The sequence below is a fragment of the Nycticebus coucang genome, chromosome 21 (assembly GCF_027406575.1).
Source record: "Nycticebus coucang isolate mNycCou1 chromosome 21, mNycCou1.pri, whole genome shotgun sequence".
NCBI lineage: Eukaryota > Metazoa > Chordata > Mammalia > Primates > Lorisidae > Nycticebus > Nycticebus coucang.
In genome coordinates, this window is record NC_069800.1 from 7,459,746 (window position 1) to 7,480,450 (window position 20,705).

Consider the following 20,705-nt stretch of genomic DNA (forward strand, 5'->3'; position numbering starts at 1 on the left):
TCATGTTTTGTTGGGAAACATCCTCTTCTAAGTGGACCCAAGCAGTTCAGGATCAACTGTGTATAAGGTTTTGCTTATTAGCTATCTTCACACGTAACATTGTCACATATGCGTTTATCTGTGTCATTAAAATCTATTGGCAATTTTTAGCTGATGTAACAATTCTGCCCTCTCTGTCTCACCAATTAGATTGTAACATTCATGGGCTGCTTTGAACACCACCAGCTACCACAGGGCCTGGCATACAGTAGGTGCTACGCAAGTGTTGAACTTTTAAAGTTTCCTAGTCAGCCAGAGTGTGGGGAAGTTGGTGAGAAAACCCAGAACACAGGGTGGGAGCCCTGTCTGCCACAGACTGGTGGTGAGAGCCCCCGACCCCCGGCCTCAGCTTGCCCCATCTGCCATCAGCAGGCTAAGCTGCAAGAGTGTGGGGGCTGCACTGTCAGACTGAGACCCTTACATCTATGTGAGAAGGACTAGACCCAGGTCTGGTTTCCTTAAGCCACTTGGCTTCCTGCCAGCCCCACATAGAGCTGACCTCCAGGGCGCTCCGCCCCTCCCTGACCTTTCACCCTCTGCCCTCCCACTCTTCATTTCTGGACCCATTCAGGGTCACCGTAGCATCCACTGTGTTTCTTTATCTGGTCCCAATGCCTGAAGCTTGCTGCTTATCAGGTTCCAGGATTCTGGCTTCTCTTAATCCTGATTCCTTCTTCAGGCCTTGTCCAGTCCCCGCCCCACCATATTTTCTTAGCTCCATGTGAGAGATTCAGACCCATTCTGAAGCGTATCCCAACCCACTCCTGTTATGATGGTCCTACAGTTTTCCAGTGTTCCCCGACCAAGTCTCCATATGGGGCAATCACTTTGTACAATATAACTCCTACCATATTAGGAGAAAATGCAATGCAGGGAGTGTTATCAATTTTTAAAAACTTGTAACAAAGCTTCCAGAATCTTTCCCCAGCGCACCTTACCTTCATCTTCTAATATGTGGCTATTGTGAACAAAGGTTTTACCAACATAGCCCAAGTCCTCTGCTCATTGACCAGAAGAATTCATAACTGCCCGTCCTTTGTGAAAATCCTGCTTAATGGGGACATTTGTATGTTTCCCCAGAAATGGGGCCAAGAGACCCTGAACACATCTCTTGTTACATTTTGGGTCATTAGTGATACTGTGTCCTCTGCAGAAGACAATGGTGACCACTGTCAGGCCCAGCTATGATTAAGGCCACTGAGCCTTTGTCCTAGACTGGATTTTCCAAGAGATTCAGACCAAAATAGCAGAGCCCTCTCTCTGGTGCTAAATTGTATTTGTCACGGAAATGTCCTTGGAAAGTTTTAGCTATGGAAAGACAGGAAGAGCTGTTGCACAGTCTGTGGTCAGATGGCCTGGTGATGACTCAACTTTGTCAAAGGGGCATGACTTGCTGGGGCCGGAATCTCCCCTATTAATTTTTAATCCCAAACTTTTATCTAACCCCTTTATTCCTTAGATAGGATGGTTCCGCATGTTTAGAACCATCTTAATCTTAACCCCTAGGTTAAGGTCGACTGGGGAAAAAGGCAGATGTAATAAGGTAAGATGACATTACCCTAAATGGCTTCTATCCTCATAGAAGCCACCAATGGTCAGCTAATTAGAGGAACAGGTGCTGCCTCTCCAGAAACCTGCATAACCATTGACTTTGTCCTCTTGTGTGGCCCAGGGGTGAGTTGCGATGTATTCCTGACAGAGACCTGAAAATTGTCCCCACAGCAGCCCTGGTGTAGCACCCTGCCCCCCAGCTCTGGCGTTTGGGCCTGTCCTCCCCAGAGGGCAGTGTCGGTCTCTCATTTGTACCAGCCCTGGTCTGGGAACTGGTCTCACTGTTTGGGAAATGCTTGTCTGTGTCCACCTCCCACAGAGGACCACACAACTCCTGTGTGTCCAACACCGAGCACAGCTGAGGGTGCTTCCCTCCTGTTACCTGAGAAAAGTGAAGGGCACCGGGAGTGTCCAGAATCCGGACTGTCCAGAATCCGGAGTGGCCAGAATCTGGACTGTCCAGAATCCAGAGTGTCCAGAATCCGGAGTGGCCACCCCTTGCACCTGTCGTTCACACACAGCACAGATGACAACCAGAAGAAACTGGGTTTACCCAGAAATCACTGAAACTTACTTAACCTACACCTCCCTAGAGAAGCATAAACGGGAAGCCTGAGGAAGGCGAGAGCTCCAGGGCATGCAGGCAAGGCTGAAACTCTGCACCCCACCACGAGTTCTCGCAGACGGGACTCCATGGGGTGAAAGACCACTCTGGAAAAGTGGGATTCCTAGAGGTGTGAGGTGGGACTAACAGGCAAAATTATTGATAATCTGAGCTTAAAATTTCATGATAGATATTTGTTTTTTATTTTTTTGAGATGGTGTATAATAAATTTTTTAAAATTTATTGGGTGGCATCTGTGGCTCAGTGGATAGGGTGCCAGCCCCATATACTGAGGGTGGCAGGTTTGAACCTGACCCCAGCCAAACTGCAACAGCAATAAAATAATAGCTGGGTGTTGTGGCGGGTGCCTGTAGTCCCAGCTACTCAGGAGGCTGAGGGAAGAGAATTGCCTAAGCACTGATGTTGGAGGTTGATGTGAGCTGTGATGCTACAGCACTCTACTGAGGGTGATTAAGTAAGACTCTGACTTATATATATATAATTACATGGGATTTGGTTCTGGAAATGGTGATAAATAAGCAGAGGACATGAGCAAAGCTTCAGTGAAAACCTTCGTCAGGCTCAAACCACAGCTTCAATCACGTATCCAGTGACAGAGCAAAGGCTTCTCCTCCTATGAGGCCCCTGGATAAGGCACTGAGCTATCTGACAACAGGACAGTCAGTGCAAATGTGTTTGGGGTTAAAGACCTAGATTTGAACCTGAATCCTACCACTTACTGCCATGTGATTGGGGCAACTTAACCTCTCAGTTCCCTCATGTGAAAATGTGTCATAAAACTTATCTGGAAGAGCAGTTTAAGAGGGAGACGTAAGAGGTAGGAGAGCAGCCCCACCTGTAGCCTGGCACAGGGCAGGTGCTCAGAAGTAGAGCTAGAATTCCGAGTCCAGGGCCTTGGAGAAGCGGCCAGTGGAGCAGAGCACAGTGGCTTGTGACGGAGGTCACCACTGCAACTCCCAGTGAGAGAGGATACCCAAGAAGGGTGAGGTCCAGGAGAACAGGGCTTCTCAAGGTGACCTCCTTCTCAAGGATACACCTGCAGGGTCCTCTCCATGGTGACTCAGCTCTTAGGAATTTGTAAACTTAACTTCCTGGAACTTGAAAATTTCCAAGTTCTGTGAAATCCTGTAGTTCTGTAGGGGCTGGAATAGCATCTCCCACTTGATTCAAACTGGCCAATGAGAAGGGTGCCTGTGGGGTGGAACTTTTTGACTGTCGATAGAAAGGGAAAGACCAAGCCAGTCGGGGAGCGTGGCCATTTGGAATTCTTCTATGCTGTGAGCTCCCAGCTGGTGAATAAAGTCCTTCCTCTTATAAACGTGGTGTTTGGGTGCTCTTTCTCTCCATCAGGCCTGGTCTTCCTGCAACACCAGGAGAGGCAGTGGACCTGGGTGCCTCTAATGTCACTTCCATGTCATCCTCTGCTTTTCCTTTCTCATTATGTCCTGAGACTCTGACCAGCTCCAGAGACAGAGCATCAGTTAAATCAACCCTCATAACATCTGAGTGACATCAGGTGGATGAACAAACAGCAGGTGGTTATCAGTGAGGAGAGGACAGATGTGGACAGGAGCAGAGAGAGATGGGAGTGGCCAGCTTCCTGGGCCACATTCCATCCTGCAGGACAAAAGTTTCAGATCGCAGGTGTTTAATTGGAAGGTTTCCATTAAAATCCTGAGTTCTAGGTTTATTGTAAAAAAAATAATAATAGGCAAGTGTGGTCCACATTCCCTGGTGGCAATCGTCAGTCAGAGCTGAGCAGGGGCCGGCAGTCTAGAGAGACAGGTGGTGTGGCCAATCCTTACTGCCGGCTCCATATCCAGACTGCGCCTGGGCTTCCATCTGTCCTCTCCAGGACAGGATTCTTTATCTTACTGTTTAGCCCAGGATGCTATTTCCATGGTAGGAAGCTGCCAGAAAAGTTCAGCAACATTTGCATATGTATTAGAAAGACAGTCCTGGAACCTGAAGGAATTGTTGAAAGATAAAGAGATGTAAAAGAGAAGAATTAAACTTGTAGCAGAAAGCACAGCTCAGAGGATTGTACAGTAGTTCAGGCTGATCTTATGAAAGTTTGAACTAGGCAATAGCCCTGGAGTTGGGAAGGGGACAAAACTGAGTGAGCTGATGACTGAATGTAGAGAATAAAAGAAGGAAAGGGAAAATTTAAGAGCTCAAAATAAGACCATGTGCAACGATATTTATTGCAACCATTTTTGCATAGCAGTGTTGCAGGAAGATGAGGCCTGATGGAGAGGAAGAACACCCAAACACCATGTTTAATAGAGGAAGGGCCTTATTCCAGCTGGTGGAGTGATGGCAGACTAGTCTGAATGTCTGTGCTCCCCCACTGGCTCAGTCTTTTCCTTTTATGTCTAGTCAAAAGTTTCAGCCAGCAGGTTCCTTTCTCATTGGTCAGTTTAAATCAAGCTGGAGAAGCGGGGCTTGAAGTTTTATAGAAGTAGAAGCAAGCAGTTAGTTGCCAGGCCCCAACAAGCTAAGTTTCTACAAATTCCTAAGAGCTGAGTCACCATGGAGCAGACCTTGCAGGAGTATCCTTGCAGCCTCCTTGGGGAGACCTTTGTTCTCTCAGACCTCCCTTTTCCCGGGTATCCTCTCTCAGCAGCAGAAAAGTGGAACTAAAGTAAATGCCCATCAGGAGGGTGTACCTACACTTTGGGGCCTGCTGTACCAGGAATAAACGCCATCCACCCAGCTGCATTAGAGGGAGCTGCTCAGAAGGTGGTTACATGAAATGCAGGGTGGGGCCAGGCACAGTGGCTCACCCTGTAATCCCAGCACTCTGGGAGACTGAGGTGGGTGGATTGCCGAAGCCCACAGGTTAAAGACCAGCTGGAGCCAGAGCGAGACCCCATCTCTAAAAATAGCCGGGCATTGTGGCAGGTGCCTGTACTGGGAGGTTGAGGCAAGAGGATTGCTTGAGCCCAAGAGTTTGAGGTTGCTTTGAGCTATGATGCCATGGTACTCTAGTGAGGGCAACAAAATGAGACCGTGTCTCAAAAAAATAAAAAATTAAAAAAAAAAAGTGCAGGGAGGAACCTGGGTAAGGTAATCAATCCCTTGGATAGATTGCGTACACATACATACATACATGTGTGTATGCTGTGATAAAGGAGTAGGTATAGACAATATTATATGGTATTTTCAAATGTGGGAGTAATAAAAGGAAGGCTGTCAGGAGAAAGCAAAAAATTTGCATTAAAAATTGTTTTTGAATGTTTAAAAATGTATATGACTCTGCTTTTTCTCAAATTGCATATATGTTTATAACGAAACAGAACATGCATGAAGGCTGAAGTTTAGTCACGGTGGCTCACATCTATAATCTTAGTACATTTGGAGGCCAAGGCAGGAGGATCACCTGAGGCCTGGAGTTCCAGATCAGCCTGAGCAAGAGCGAGACCCTGCTTCTATAAAAATTAGCCCGGTGCAGTAACATGCCTCTATAGTCCCAGCTACTCAGGAGGCTGCCATAAGCTGCCATGATGCTGGGATGACAGAGCCAAACCCCGCCTCAAAAAAACAAAAATTTCATGAGATTGTTACAGGGAGTTTGAAGGATTCCAACTAATTTTACTTTTTTAATATAAAAACTATATTGCTTATTTATAGAACTAGAATAACCTCACAATATGTGAATCTAAAACTGCTTTTAAAAATGAAGTTTATCAATTTTTTAAAAAACCCACAGTAATTCTGTTTTCACTGTAAACAAACATAAAGTCTGTTTTTCAGGGCAGTGCCTGTGGCTCAGTGATTAGGGCACTGGCCCCACATACCGGAGGTGGTGGGTTCAAACCCAGCCCCAGCCAAAAACAAAAACTGCAAAGAAAAAGTCTATTTTTCAGTCAACATCTTCTCATATTAGGTTTAAATCCTACTTTACCAGCTGGGTGGACTCAGGCACATAATGTCTCTCTCTCTCTCTCAGTCTGAGTTTTCTTTTTTTCTTTTCTTTTTGTAGAATCAGAGTCTCACTTTGTCACCCTCAGTAGAGTGCTATGACATCACAGCGCACAGCAACCTCCAACTCCTGGGCTTAGGCAATTCTCTTGCCTCAGGCTCTCAAGTAGCTGGGACTATGGAGACCTGCCACAATGCCCAGGTATTTCTTTTTGTAGCAGTTTGGCCGGGGCTGGGTTTGAACCCCCCCCACCCTCGGTATATGGGGCTGGCACCCTGCCCACTGAGCCACACGAGCCACCCAGTCTAAGTTTTCTTATTTGAAAAATGGGATGATAATCTCAATCCTGAAAGGTCATTCTGGGTGTCGAGGAAAAAGCGACCCCTGACGCTGCTGGCTCACGGCTGGCTCCCTGCAGACAGCAGCTGGTCTTCAAAATCGCACTGTTGATGATTTCAGCCACAGCCTCGGGTTCTCCCCAATGTCCAAACAGCCCCCTCTCCCGTGTCCCCACTCTGCCTCCCCACCCACTCCCCTTCCTCTTCCTCTGATTAGCTGACTGGACTTCTTAGTTTAAAACATAGTTTCAAACCCCTTGGCCACGCTGAATTTACCAAATAAAAGCTCTTTTTTCATTAACTTTCTGCAAGTTTTGTTTGTTCTGCCAAGTTTTACCTGCAAGGTAAAGAGAAAGATTAAATGAGTGTGAGATTTGGGAGTGACAGCATTAGCAGAGGCCAGGTAAGGACAGAGTTGCTGCTTCCTTCTCCCCAAATTTAGTGGAAACAATGTGAACTTCTGATACAAATATGATCAAACTGTTTTTGAAAAACTAAGATCACTATTTGTTCAGCGTCTGCGCTCCTGGAGAACCAAAGGTACGGGTTGTTCTGTTTAAGGCTGTGCTCTGTTGACACTGAAATGCCTGAAGGTGTTACAGTTATAGCTAAGAAATTCCACATAAGACAGGATAAAATGTAATCATTTGATTTTCTGAGTTCTTTCTTTTCTGAATAGATCAGTAATATTAGAAAGAAGTGTAGGGGCTGGCCGGGCAGGCGGGCTGGCGGCTGGGCGGGCGGCGGCGGCGGCCTCTGGGCAGTAGAGGGGGCTCCCGGGCTGAGTCGGCGTCGAGGCCTGCCGCGGAGGCTGCACCGTGGGCAAGGGGTGGAGGGGCAATTTGGCCACCGCCGCTGCCGGGGGTGGTGGGAGAGCAGTCCGGGGGAGGGGGCGGGTGGGGGAGGGGGGGCGGGCTGCCGCCTGGCCGCCACACTTTTTTAATATTTTCAGGTGCCGCAGCAGCGACCCCTCAGCGCTGATGTCCCTGATCCCTGGAGCGAAGACAGCCGCTGCCTAAGCTAGAAAGCTTACTAATGAATATGTACAGCACGCATGTATGGAACATTAAAAGAGGAATGCCAGCTCCTGAGCAGGCCTCACTGGTGGAGAGGCAACCCCAGACCCGCCAGGACGCTGCCTCCACTGGCCCGGCATGGAACCCGAGACCATAGCCACCACTATTCTAGCTTCCGTGAAGGAGCAGGAGCTTCAGTTTCAACGACTCATCCGAGAACTAGAAGTGGAAAGGCAGATTGTTGCCAGTCAGCTAGAAAGATGTAGGCTTGGAACAGAATCATCAAGCATCGTCAGCACCAGCTCAACAGAGAAGTCATTTCCTTGGAGATCAACAGATGTGCCAAATACTGGTGTAAGCAAACCTAGAGTTTCTGGTGCTGCCCATCCTAACAACTATCTCACCAGGACAGAGCCGGAACAAGGGACCCTCTATTCACCAGAACAGACATCTCTCCATGAAAGTGAGGGATCCTTGGGTAACTCAAGAAGTTCAACACAAATGAATTCTTATTCCGACAGTGGATACCAGGAAGCAGGGAGTTTTCACAATAGCCAGAATGTGAGCAAGACAGATAATAGACAGCAGCATTCATTCATAGGATCAACTAATAACCATTTGGTGAGGAATTCAAGAGCTGAAGGACAAACATTGGTTCAGCCATCAGTAGCCAGTCGGGCCATGAGGAGAGTTAGTTCAGTTCCATCGAGAGCACAGTCTCCTTCCTGTGTTATCAGCACAGGCGTGTCTCCTTCACTGGGGTCACCGAGAACTTCTCTGGGTAGTGGATTTGGCTCTCCATCAGTGACTGACCCCCGACCTCTGAACCCCACTGCATACTCCTCCACCACATTACCTGCTCAGCGGGCAGCCTCTCCGTACTCACAGAGACCTGCCTCCCCAACAGCGATTCGGCGAATTGGGTCAGTCACCTCCCGGCAGACCTCCAACCCCAACGGACCAACCCCTCAGTACCCAACCACCGCCAGAGTAGGGTCCCCGCTGACCCTTATGGATGCACAGACTCTGGTAGCTTCCCCATCCCAAGGCCAGGTGGGGCCGTCATCCCCCAAACACTCAGGGATGACTGCCCTACCATAGCATCTGGGACCCTCACTGCAAAGGACTGTTCATGACATGGAGCAATTTGAACAGCAGCAGTATGACATTTATGAGAGGATGGTTCCACCTGGGCCAGACAGCGTGACAGGTGAGTGCAAGGTGACCGCACTACATACAGCCCAGTGAGGAAATCTCTCCTGCAACTGTAGCTGAAACAGAATGCTAATGTGTAAAAAGCTCATGTTTTTAATCTCAAAATTCACATCATCAACTTCAGGTTAATGGGTCTTTCAGGTTCTGTAATTCTTAACTCCATAAAATTGTATAAACTCATACCAGCAGAACTCTTTTTGTGATGGATACGTTTTTCCCCTTCAAAATATTAGGGTTTAAAATATATATACTTTGCATTTTAGATGAATTGGTTGGCATTCTAAACTGTTCACTGATTTTTTTTTTTTTAATGAAAGATTTTCCAGGTCTACCCCTATACATATATGTAAGTTATATTAAAAGGTGGTATCAGAATATCTGTTTAAATATTTGAATTTTTTTCTTTAGAAATATTTTGGTAGTGTACACCAGAATATGAATTTCGTGCCCTACTGCCTTGATTTGGGCATCCCAATAGGAATTGCACAAAGCTTTTATGAGTTATCCGTAAGTGCCACTCTGATTAAACCAGAAACACACCAGATCCCTGATGTCATAGCTGTTCCCGTCGGGGTTTTGCACAAAGAGTTTCCCCTATAAGGTAAAGACTTTGTACTTTAAAGTAAAATGACATTTATTTTTGGTGTTTTTATTTTAAAAGTAACATACAGAGTAGTAAAAGTTAAGATTATACAGAAAATATGAAATCAGAAGTGCAAGTCCCGAGGTTGTCTTCTATCCTCAGCCACACCCACCATCTGTTTATATAGTATTTTCAGGAACATTCGTTTGCATATATGAGTAGATTCATTACATACAAACGTGCATACACTGTGCTTTCTTTTGTACTGATGAGATTTCGTCATATGTATCTTCCTTTACCTTGTTCTTTTCACTTAATATGTCTAAGACCTGGGCGGAGCCTGTGGCTCAGTAAGCAGGGCACCAGCCCCATACCGAAGGTTGGCAGGTTTGAACTCAGCCCCGGCCAAACTGCAACAACAACAACAAAAATTAGCCATTGTGGCGGGTGCCTATAGTCCCAGCTACTCAGGAAGCTAAGGCAAGAGAATCTCCTAAGCCCAAAAGGTTACTGTGAGTTATGATGCCACAGCACTCTACCGAGGGCAACAAAGGGAGACTCTGTCTCTAATATATATATGTATTTTGGTAGTGTACATATATATATACATATATATATTAAGATATATATATGTCTAATATGTCTAAGATATATATGTCTAATATTAGATATGATATAATTAGATATATTTATATATAATTATTTTATTTATTTTATTATATTATTTATATATAATTATTTATATATATAATTGTATTATATATAAATAGAATTAGATATAATATGTCTAATATATGTCTAATATGTCTAAGATATATATGTCTTATATATATGTCTAAGATATATATATGTCTAAGACCTCTGCCTCATTTTTTCTTAATAAATGCATAGGACTCCCATTTTTATAGGTATGGTTAATCACTTTCCTGTTAATGAACATTTGGGTTATTGGACATTTTTAGCTATTAGATATGAGGCACTACACATTCTTTTTGTGTATTTCACTTAGGTACTAATTATGGGATCTATTTTTTAAAGTAAAATTGCTGCATCAAAACGCTTATTTTTGCTTTGTGAGATATTCCTGAATTGTAACCTCCCAAGAAGGTTACATAGATTTCTGCCAGTAATTTAAGGGTGTGCCTGTTTCCCTATACTTTTCACCAGTGCTGTGTATTGCAAGTTTTTCATCTTTGCCAGTCTGGTAGATAAAAGCTTTACCTTAGTGTTTTAAATGGCCATTATTGAATTACAATTGAGATTGAAGATTTCATGTAGATGTATATTAGGCATTTTCTTATTAAGCTCTGGTTCAGGTCATTTGTCTATTTTGTAATTTGTAAAAGCTCTTTGTACTTGAGATAAATTAGCCATTGATAATATACTTCTCCAGTATTTTTTTTTCCATTTTATCATTTGTCTTTTTACTTTGTTTTAGGTTTTATTTGCAAAACTTGTTAATATGTTATATAATAAAATTAACATCTTCTTTAAAAAAAAAAAAGAAAGAAAGAAGTGTAAATACATTTGCAAATGCAAATCCAAATCTTGTTTCCCTGGAATCTTTCCCTCAGATCAGAGGACAGTGCACCGGAGTCTGTCCTTGCCCGGAGATTGTCAAAAGGGGCAGCAGGGAGCTGGGCTTTGGTATTTCTTGAATTTGTTAATTCTTTTTTCATATTTTATCTGTGTAAGAATTTCTGAATAGAGTTTACTTTTTTTGTGTCTCTGAATTACACTTTAAACTTCTTTAAAAGCAGCATTTTCAACATTTTTGAAAATAAACCTTCAGATGTGGCCACTTATGGGAAAAATGCTACTCAATTTGGCTTCTATGATTCATATATAAACAGAAACCAGCCTTTATTTATACCGCCTCAGACAGTGACATGTTGGCCTGGGTGATTCTTTGCCATCTGAGTGGTTAAGACAGTCACCAGCGTCCAGCCTCTGCCCACTGGATGGAGGCAGTGGTACCTTCTGCCCCACCCTCAGTATGATGACCCAAAATGTCTCCGGATGTCACCAAATGTCCCTTGAGAGGCACATTTGTTCCTCATTTACTGCAACTCACTATCCTGGACATTTTTTACACAAGTAATTTATTTTATTTAATCTTCATAACCAAGACTATAAGAATTCAGAGGTAATTTTCCCAAGGTCATCCAGTGTGTTAGTGAGTGGGTTCCTGGACTGAAATTCCAGCTGGTGTAATTCCACAGCTCACCTCTTTTAGAGAGTAGGCTGGAAAAAACAAAAGGAAGAGAGCAGAAAGCCAACTTAAGTTTAAGATTTCTTCAAACAAAGTTAATGCTGAGTGCTGTTCCTTCCAAATATTTTTCCAAACCCTCAACCCCCACCCTTGTCTCCAGGACATACTTGCTGTTATCACCAGCTCCCAAACTTGGCCTCCAACATATATCTCACTGTTCCCCAAGAGACCAAAGCTATCTGACATCAGCTTTTCTTTTCTTCTTCTTTTTTTTTTGAGACAGAGTCTCTCTTTGTCACCCTTGTTAGAGTTCTATGACATCACAGCTCACAGCAACCTCAAACTCTTGAGCTTAAGTGATTCTCTTGCCTCAGCCTCCCGAGTAGCTGGGACTACTGGCACCCGCCACAATGCCCAGCTACTTTTTGGTTGTAGTTCTTATTGTTGTTTTGCAGGCCTAGGCTGGATTCAAACCCGCCAGCTCCTGTGTGTGTGGCTGGCATCCTAGCCACTGAGCTACAGGCACCAAGCCAGACATCAGCTTTTCTATTTTCATCTCAAAATTCTTTAGCACCTAACCCATCCTTTTCTGTCCTTCCCCATCCTTCTTTCTAAGGTCCTAGACCATGCCCTTCTCCTTCTCTCTGACCTTGCTCCTGAATTATCTCTGCTACACATTATCCCTACATGAGTCTTTAGTTCTTCCCTGAGCCTGAAAACACACTTACGCTGCCATAATGGGCACTTTCATATGTCAACTTGGCTAGGCACAGTACCCAGATAGTTGGTCAAACATTGTTCTAGGTTTTTCTGTGAAGGTATTTTTTAGATGAGATGAACATTTGAACCAGTATACTTTGAGACTGCACTCCACAATGTGAGTGGCCCTAGTCCAATTGGTTGGAGGACCTAGTGAAAAAAGACTGACCCCTCAGTGGGGGAGGGGTTCTGCCTTGCACATCAGCCACTGCTCTTCCCTGAGTCTCTAGCCTGCTGGCCTACCCTGCAGATTTTTCATTTGTCAACCTCCATAATTGCATGAATAAATTCCTTAAGATAAATTTCTCTATCCTGAATATATATGCTATTGGTTCATTTTCTCTCCAGAGCTCTTCCTAAAAAAATCCTTTCCCCTGCAGCTACTTTGCATCTAGGTTCAAATGCCCTCTTCTCCACAAGCTCTACTGCCCTCCTTCCTTCCTCTGCTGGTATTGCTCTCACAGCCATCAGAGGTGGTGTTTAAACTGTCAGGAATTCCGCGCTGCGAGGACCAAGACCTAATCTGTTTCATTTTCATATTTCCCAAAGTGTCTACAAAGATAACTTGGACATAGTGGGCAATTAAGTTTATTGATACAAAATGTCAAACTCTAAATGATGTTGAAAATAATTGAAACTGAAAAAAATACAGTAATGAGCATTTCCTTGTGATATTTCTGAACATAGATTTTTGGTTTTGAAATTTGTTTATTAAAAACAATTGTTCTGGGAAATTTAGTGCTGTTTTCTTTTCAAAGTGTTTTCTGGAGTTGCAATAATCAAGAGTTGCAGCTGGGTGTGGTGGCTCACGCCTATAACTCCAGGACTCCGGGAGGCCGAGGCGGGTGGATTGCCTGAGCTCATAAGTTCCTAGAGACCAGCCTAAGCAAGAGGGAGACCCCGTCTCTAAAAATAGACGGGCGTTGTGCAGGTACCTGTAGTCCCAGCTACTGGGGAGGCTGAGGCAAGAGAATTGCTTGAGCCCAGGAGTTTTAGGTTGCTTTGAGTTATGATTCTACAGCACTCTACTGAGTGTGACAAAGTGAGACTCTATCTCAAAAAGAAACAAAAAAGAAATTAGAGTTGCAATAAAAGAGAGACCCAAAACAGAGACCAGTAGTTTTGTCTGTAGAACAGCAAGTTCAGAGGAATTATTAGCCAGATCCAAGTGGTGATGGACAGACACAGGCAGAGGGGCAACAGATATTTTTTTTTTAACTTGCCTACAAGTTCAATGCCTCAACCCTCCTTATAATATCTGCTGTACCCACAAAATACTAGAATGTTAGGGGGAAAATTGAATTGTATCTTTAGGGGTTTTTTTAATCAATAATGAAAAAAGAAAAAGCAATAGAGTTTAGAGAAAGTATTTCTGATGTTAGTGAAAAACAGTATTATTTGATGGAATTTTAACTTTTAAGCTAGAAACCAGAAAATGAGTTTTGAAACAGAAACATATTTTTAGGGAACTATAAGGAGCTTTTTAAAACTCTGCAGGGATTCACCACTGATGTTTTTAAAAAGCTTTTTGCAATACTGACTGCTCTAAGTTAAAGACAGAAAACATTACCCACAGTAACAAAATCACTACAAATCAAGTCACTTTCATTTTTATATCTGCCTGGGTTCTACAGTCCTTACATAGATTTGTAATTTTTTCCCAAGATTTTAACTACAAAATCTCCAAACGTCCATCCTTTTATTCATGCTGTTTTGAAAACACTTGTCAGAGTAAATTGATGACATGAGTTTCCTTTCCCACAGCCCCATGGACTAACTCTGTGTGTACAAGGCCGGCTCAGTGTTCAGAAATCAAAGTCCTCCTTCCCATGAACAAGCTAAAGAAAGAGCATCATAGGATCATGGCCCTAGATGCAGAAAGCACCTTTACAAAATCCCGTCCACCTTCCTAATAAGACTCTCAGGAAACTGGAAGTAGAGAGGAGCTTCCTCACCTTGATAAAGAGCATCTGCAGAAACCCAGTAGCAGGCACAGCATCACATGCTGTCCTTCCAGCTACTCAGGAGGAGGTGGTGGGGACGTCCCTTCAGCCCAGGAGTTTGAGGCTGTCATTGTAGCAGGAGCTCACGCAGACAAAAAGACTCTAAGGCACCAGTTTAAAGAGGAAGTGGCTTTATTCACTGGTCAGGACTTTTGGCGTACTAGTGCCCCCAGAACCAAGCCCACCAACTCAAATTCTGGCTGCCTTTTTGTACATTTTTAGGGCTTGGGTGGATGTGAAAATCTTGTGGTTCAGGGAAGGTCAGGCCGGCTCATGCCCTTGGTGCAAGGCCACCCATCCTCAAAGACAACAGACTGTCAAGGAAGTTACAAGGTTACTACCTCGGCTCAACATGCATCCTCTGAAGGGCATGTCAATAACAGGAACATCTGCTACAGTGGGGGTTGTAATTAGGAGTTTCATACTTTTTGCAGATGGCCTGGCTAATGCCTGTACAGAGTTCCCAGGGCAGAGTCTGGTTCTGCTTCTATCCCCTGCCTCATAATGAGTTGTGACCACACTACTGCACTCCAGACTGGGCAGAAGAGTGAGACCTTGTCCCTAAAAAATAAAAATGTTTTAAAAAATCATATTAGGCTCAGTGCCTGTAGCTCAGTGGCTAGGGCACCAGCCACATACTCCGGAGCTGGCCGGTTTGAACCCAGCCCGGGCCTGCCAAAAACAATGACAACTACAATCAAAAATAGCCCAGCATTTTGGTGGGTGCCTATAGCCCCAGCTAATTGGGAGGCTGAAGCAAGAGAATTGCTTAAGCCCAAGAGTTTGAGGTTGCTGTGAGCTGTGACATCACAGCACTCTACTGAGGGCGATAAAGTGAGTCTCTGTCTCAAAAAAAAAAAAATCATACTAAATAGTGAGAAACTGGACTCTTTCCTCCTAAAATTAGGAACAGAACAAGGATTTCCACTCTCATCCCTCTTTCCTATTCAACTTCATTTAGGAATTCCTAGTTATAGGACTTACGGTAAGACAGCACAAGGACAGAAAAGGTATGTAAATGTTGGTGCAACTTTACACAAAATAATGACACCTACTCAGTCCCTTTGCCAGGACTGAGGGGCCCTGGAGAGGCCAACACCAGCCAGCTCCCTACGCGAGGAGACGAGGGGGTGGCCCTTCCCCACGATCCACACAGGCTTTTATCAAAGTCTCAGGCATGAGAAAATACAGCACAGGGGCAAGTTTCATAGAGAGAGTCGAGGTTAAGAAACAAGGAGTTTTTCTTGAACTGTATAATTGACTCCTAACACATTCTGTTTAAAGCACTTCTTTTTTTTTTAGAGAGACAGAGTCTCACTTTATCACCCTCAGTAGAGTACTGTGGTGTCACAGCTCACAGTAACCTCCAACTCCTGGGCTTAGGCAATTCTCTTGCCTCAGCCTCCTGAGTAGCTGGGACTACAGGCGCCTGCCACAATGTCCGGTTATTTTTTGTTGCACTTTGTCTGGGGCTCGGTTTGAACCCGCCGTTCTCGGTATATGGGGCCAGTGTCCTACTCACTGAGCCACAGGCACTGCCCTACTGCACTTCTTAACCTCAGCCTTATCACTGGTAAGTGTGACTTAGGCCTGGACAGTGAGCAGTGTCTAGCAAGTGTTGTTTTCCATCCTCGGGGCCAGCAGTGATGCTGGGGTTCTGTCCAGATTACTCTGTTCCTAGTGCCTAGAACTTTTAACCCAATGCTCTGTCCTACATGTCGATCGGAAGGAAGAAATACAACAGTTTTTGTTTACAGATGACATGAAAGCCTGTGTGGAAAATACCAAAGAATCAACAAAAAAACTTCCCTGGAACTAACAAGCAACGACAATAAGGTGGCAGAACACAAAGTCAGTGTACAAAGGTCAGTTATTTTCCTATCATGCCAGCAATAAGCAAATGAAATTTTTATAAGACAGTCTCACTATGTTGCTCAGAGTGGACTTGAGCTCCTGCCTCAGATTTCAGAGTTGCTGGGATGACAGGTGCATGTCCCCTGACTCAGCAATTGGAATTTGAAGCTAAAAAGGCAACAACAATTATGTTGGCACTGAAAAAAATCCAAAAATTTAAAAGGAAATGGTTAGTGTGCTGGATGCTGGAGGAGAGGCCATCTTGGTTGGAAGGAGGCAGACAACTAGATTAGATTTGGTTCTACTGTTTTGTGGAAGGTAAAACTTAGGAGTGATAAAATGGGGAAACTAGCTGAGAAGGCTTTCAAGCAAGATGGTATAGTTGCAACCTGGCTTCTCACTACTGCTTGCAATAAAATGCAAAAGGAGAGACAGGAATTGAATGTACTGCTAAGCAAAAAGAAACCAGAATGTGAATATTGAAGATCTGAAAAATTCTCAGCCTATTCCTATTTCAAAATTAAAAAAAAAAAAAATGCTAAGCATGTTCTGGAGAGAGCACCAAGAGTGTCTCTGGACAGTCTCTCCCTAAGGAGATTACCGTGAAGTTAATCAGCCATCTTGGCAGCAGCCAGAAATAGAGAGGGGGTTATACCAGCAGAGACACTGTGAGTTTGCATGAAGGAGAACAGACTGGATGAAATAAAGGAAAACTTTTGGAATTCTGGGATTCTACAGAACAAGACAATGAAGATATTTGACTGTGAAATCTCTTTATGCTTCAGGAAAGGGAAGAACAACCTTGAAGGCTATTCAGAGACCACCAGGGCCTGGGAGGCCAGGCAGTCCCCACCCAGGGCCTCTGGGGGCAGGATCACAGTGAAAAACTGTATGGAGGTGGCTCCATCACGGGGGAAGGGCCACAACCTAGGGCCCAGGCAATGCTCACAGGGGAGCCAGGCTGATGCTTGACCATGAGGATCTAAATTCACCTTGTTAGGATTTAGACTTGGCCTGTGTCCATGGCCCCTTTCCTCTTTCCAGTCTCTCCTCTTAGGGTGTGAATGTCCGTCCTATGCCTGTCCCACAGTTGTGTTTTGGAAGCACCTGTCTTTGGCTTTATAGGTTCACACCTGGGGAGGGATTTTGCCTCCAGGTGACTCACAGATACCTGATTTAAACTTGGAATTGTTACTGAAATGGGTTAAGACTTCGGGACTGGCTCTGCGCCTGTAGCTCAGCGGTTAGGGCACCAGCCACAACACTGGAGCTGATGGGTTCAAACCCAGCCCGGGCAGCCAAACACCAATGACAACTGTGACCAAAAACTGGCCGGGCATTGTGGTGGTCGCCTGCAGTCCCAGCTACTCGGGAGGTTGAGGCAGGAGGATGGCTTGGTCCCAGGAGTTTGAGCTCACAGCACGCTACAGAGGGCAACATAGTGAGACTCTGTCTCAAAAAAAAAAAAAAAAAAAAAAAGACTTGGAGGCTATGGGATGATGAGAAGGCATCATGCATGTAGGAAAGACATGAGTTTCAGAGAGGCCAAGGAGGGAGATTAGCATTGATTACCAGCTCCCAAAATTCACAAAGAAGCCCTAAACCACCACGCGATGTTATCTGGAGAAAAGCCTTATGGAGAGGTTAATTCAGATTAGAAGAGGCCTTAAAGTGGGATCCTTATTTAGTAGGACTGGGACACACAGGCAAGCAGAGACGCAACCATGCACACACACATACGCAGGTGCATGCACGCATGAGCAAAGACGCAGCCACGCACAATGCAAGCAGAGACACAGCCATGCACGCACGCATATGCAGATGCACGCACGCATATGCAGGCACGCGTGTGCACGCGCACGCACACGCACACGCACACCCGCTAGCAGAGACGCAGCCACGGAAGCACGCATACGCAGGCACATGCACGCACGCGCAGAGACGCAGCCACTCACAGAGATAGCGGCTGCTGCAAGCCGGAGAGAAGGGCCTGTGGAGAAACCCTGACGACACCTTGACCTTGGACTTCTCATCTCCATAACTGTGAGAAAAGAAATTTCCGTTGTTTAGCGCCCAGTGGTTAACCTAGCACACAACATGATTCCAATAAGAACAGTGAGACTTTTACGCACGATGTGTGACTTCCTGTGAAAACAAGAGCTCTTATCTTCAAATACTGAAATATTTATGGGTTTATGTTTTATTAACAGTTGCTTTCTAGCCAGAGAGTTAACGTAGGCTCCCATCCTCATTCGCCGGGGGGTGCCAGGTTTAGTGCAGAAAGTGTCCTACGCAAAATGCCCCAGGATGGTGGGTCATCCTAGTGTGAGGTCAGTTCTTTGAAACTGATTGAATTATTACCTTATATTAGATTATTCTTGTTAATTTTTTTTTGTATTTGACTTGTGTTTTGAAGTGATTTAAAAACTTTCCACCACGGCCAGAATGATAATCTCAGAACTTTGGGGAGGCCAAGGCAGGAGGACTACTTGAATGAACCCAGGAATTCAAGAACAGCCTGGACAACATAGTGAGACCCCACTATGTAAAAAATCGGTCAGGTATGGTGGTGGGCACCTGCAGTCCCTGCTACTTAGGCTGTAAACGCACCCTGGGGACCATCCAGGCTATGACATTAGCCTCATCACGGAGAAGCCATTTGCTTCCAGTGTACTTTCAGTTTGTTCTGTCTCAAAAGTTTAGAATTAACTTCTTTTTCTTTAGATAGGCTTACTATGTCACCCATGGTAGAGTGCTGTGGCATCACAGCTCACAGCAACCTCAAACTCCTGAGCTCAAGTGAATCTCTTGCCTCAGCCTCCCAAGTAGCTGGGACTATAGGCGCCTGCTACAGCACCTGGTTATTTTTAGGGAGAGGACCTCCCTCTGGCTCAGGCTGGTCTTGAACCTGGGAGTTCAGGCAATCCACCTGCCTCGGCCTCCCAAGTGCTGAGATTACTGGCTTGAATAATTTATTTCTTTCTTTTATTTTCCTTCCTCTGGGCAACTTAACCTACTACTTTCTTACCCAGCTGCCAGGCATAAAGCTAGAAAATAACCTTAAGGAAAAACAGATCAAGAGTCCAGCATGGACTCTCATAGCGAGATTCCCCCAGTCGAAAGCGTGGAGCAAGTCACAATAATGGACATAAAGCCCGCTCTCTGCCACCAGCACCTCTGCTGCTTGCCTTTGTCAGGTGCTCAGTATGCAGAGGAGGCGGCAGGTTGTTGAGACAACAGCCCACTGCCGCCTCAGACTGTCGTAGCCCAAGTAAGCCCATTCCATTTACCAACAGGCACCTCTGATGGCGTTTGGCAAGAGGGAGGCCCAGGCAGGATGACAATGTGAATCCAGGAATGCAAGCTTACAGTGAGCTATGATGGGGCCCCAGCACTCCAGCCTGCGTGACAGATGAAACCCTCTCTCAATTAATGACTTCCCATTTTTAATGTGATTTTCTCATCCATATAATTCTATCAGTTTTGGGTACATACACACACACACACACATATATATATATTTTTATTGTTGAGGATTCATTGAGGATACAAGAAACTAGGTTACACTGATTGCATTTGATAGGTAAAGTCCCTTTTACAATCATGTCTTGCCCCCAAAAGGAGTGGCACACATCTGGGCCCCACCCCCCTGCCTCCTTCCCTCTCTCTGCTCTTCCTTTCCCCACCCCTCCCTCCTTTCCTCTCTATGCTCTTCCTTTCCCCACCCAACCCTCCTCCTTTCTCTCTCTTCTCTCCCCTTCCCCACCACCACCATGTCCTTAATTGTCCTCATATCAAAATTGAGTATGTAGGATTCATGCTTCTCCATTCTTGTGATGCTTTACTAAGAATAATGTGTTCCACTTCCATCCAGGTTAGTACAAAGGATGTAAAGCCTTTTTTTTTTTTTTTTTTTTAACAGTTGAATAGTATTCTTTGGTGTACATACACCACAGCTTGTTAATCCATTCCTGGGGTGGTGGGCATTTAGGCTGTTTCCATATTTTGGTGATTGTAAATTGAGCTGCAATGAACAGTCTAGTGCAAGTGTCTTTATGATAAAAGGATTTTTTTTCCTTCTGTGTAGATGCCCAGTAATGTGATTGCAGAATCAAATGGGAGGTCTAGCTTGAGTTCTTTCAGGGTTCTCCATACTTCCTTCCAGAAAGGTTGTACTAGTTTGCAGTCCCACCAGCAATGTAAAAGTTTTCCCCTCTCTCCACATCTGCGCCAGCACCAGCATCAGCAGTTTTGAGATTTTGTGATGTGGGCCATTCTCACTGGGGTTAGATGGTATCTCAGGGTGGCTTTGATTTGCATTTCTCTAATAATTAGAGATGATTAGCATTTTTTCATATGTTTATTAGCCTTTTGTCTGTCTTCTTTAGAGAAGGTTCTATTCATGTCTCTTGCCCATTGATATAAGGGATTGTTGGCTTTTTTCATGTGGATTAATTTGAGTTCTCTATAAATCCTAGTTATCAAGCTTTTGTCTGATTGAAAATATGCAAATATCCTTTCCCATTGTGTAGGTTGTCTCTTTGCTTTGGTTGTTGTCTCCTTAGCTATACAGAAGCTTTTCAGT

At 44.7% G+C, this 20,705-nt stretch overlaps 1 pseudogene; it reads left to right on the forward strand.

Moving 5' to 3' along the window:
* The first annotated feature begins 7,555 nt into the window (after window positions 1–7,555).
* LOC128574201 (plakophilin-4-like) lies at window positions 7,556–8,742 on the forward strand (annotated as a pseudogene).
* The last annotated feature ends 11,963 nt before the right edge of the window (window positions 8,743–20,705 follow it).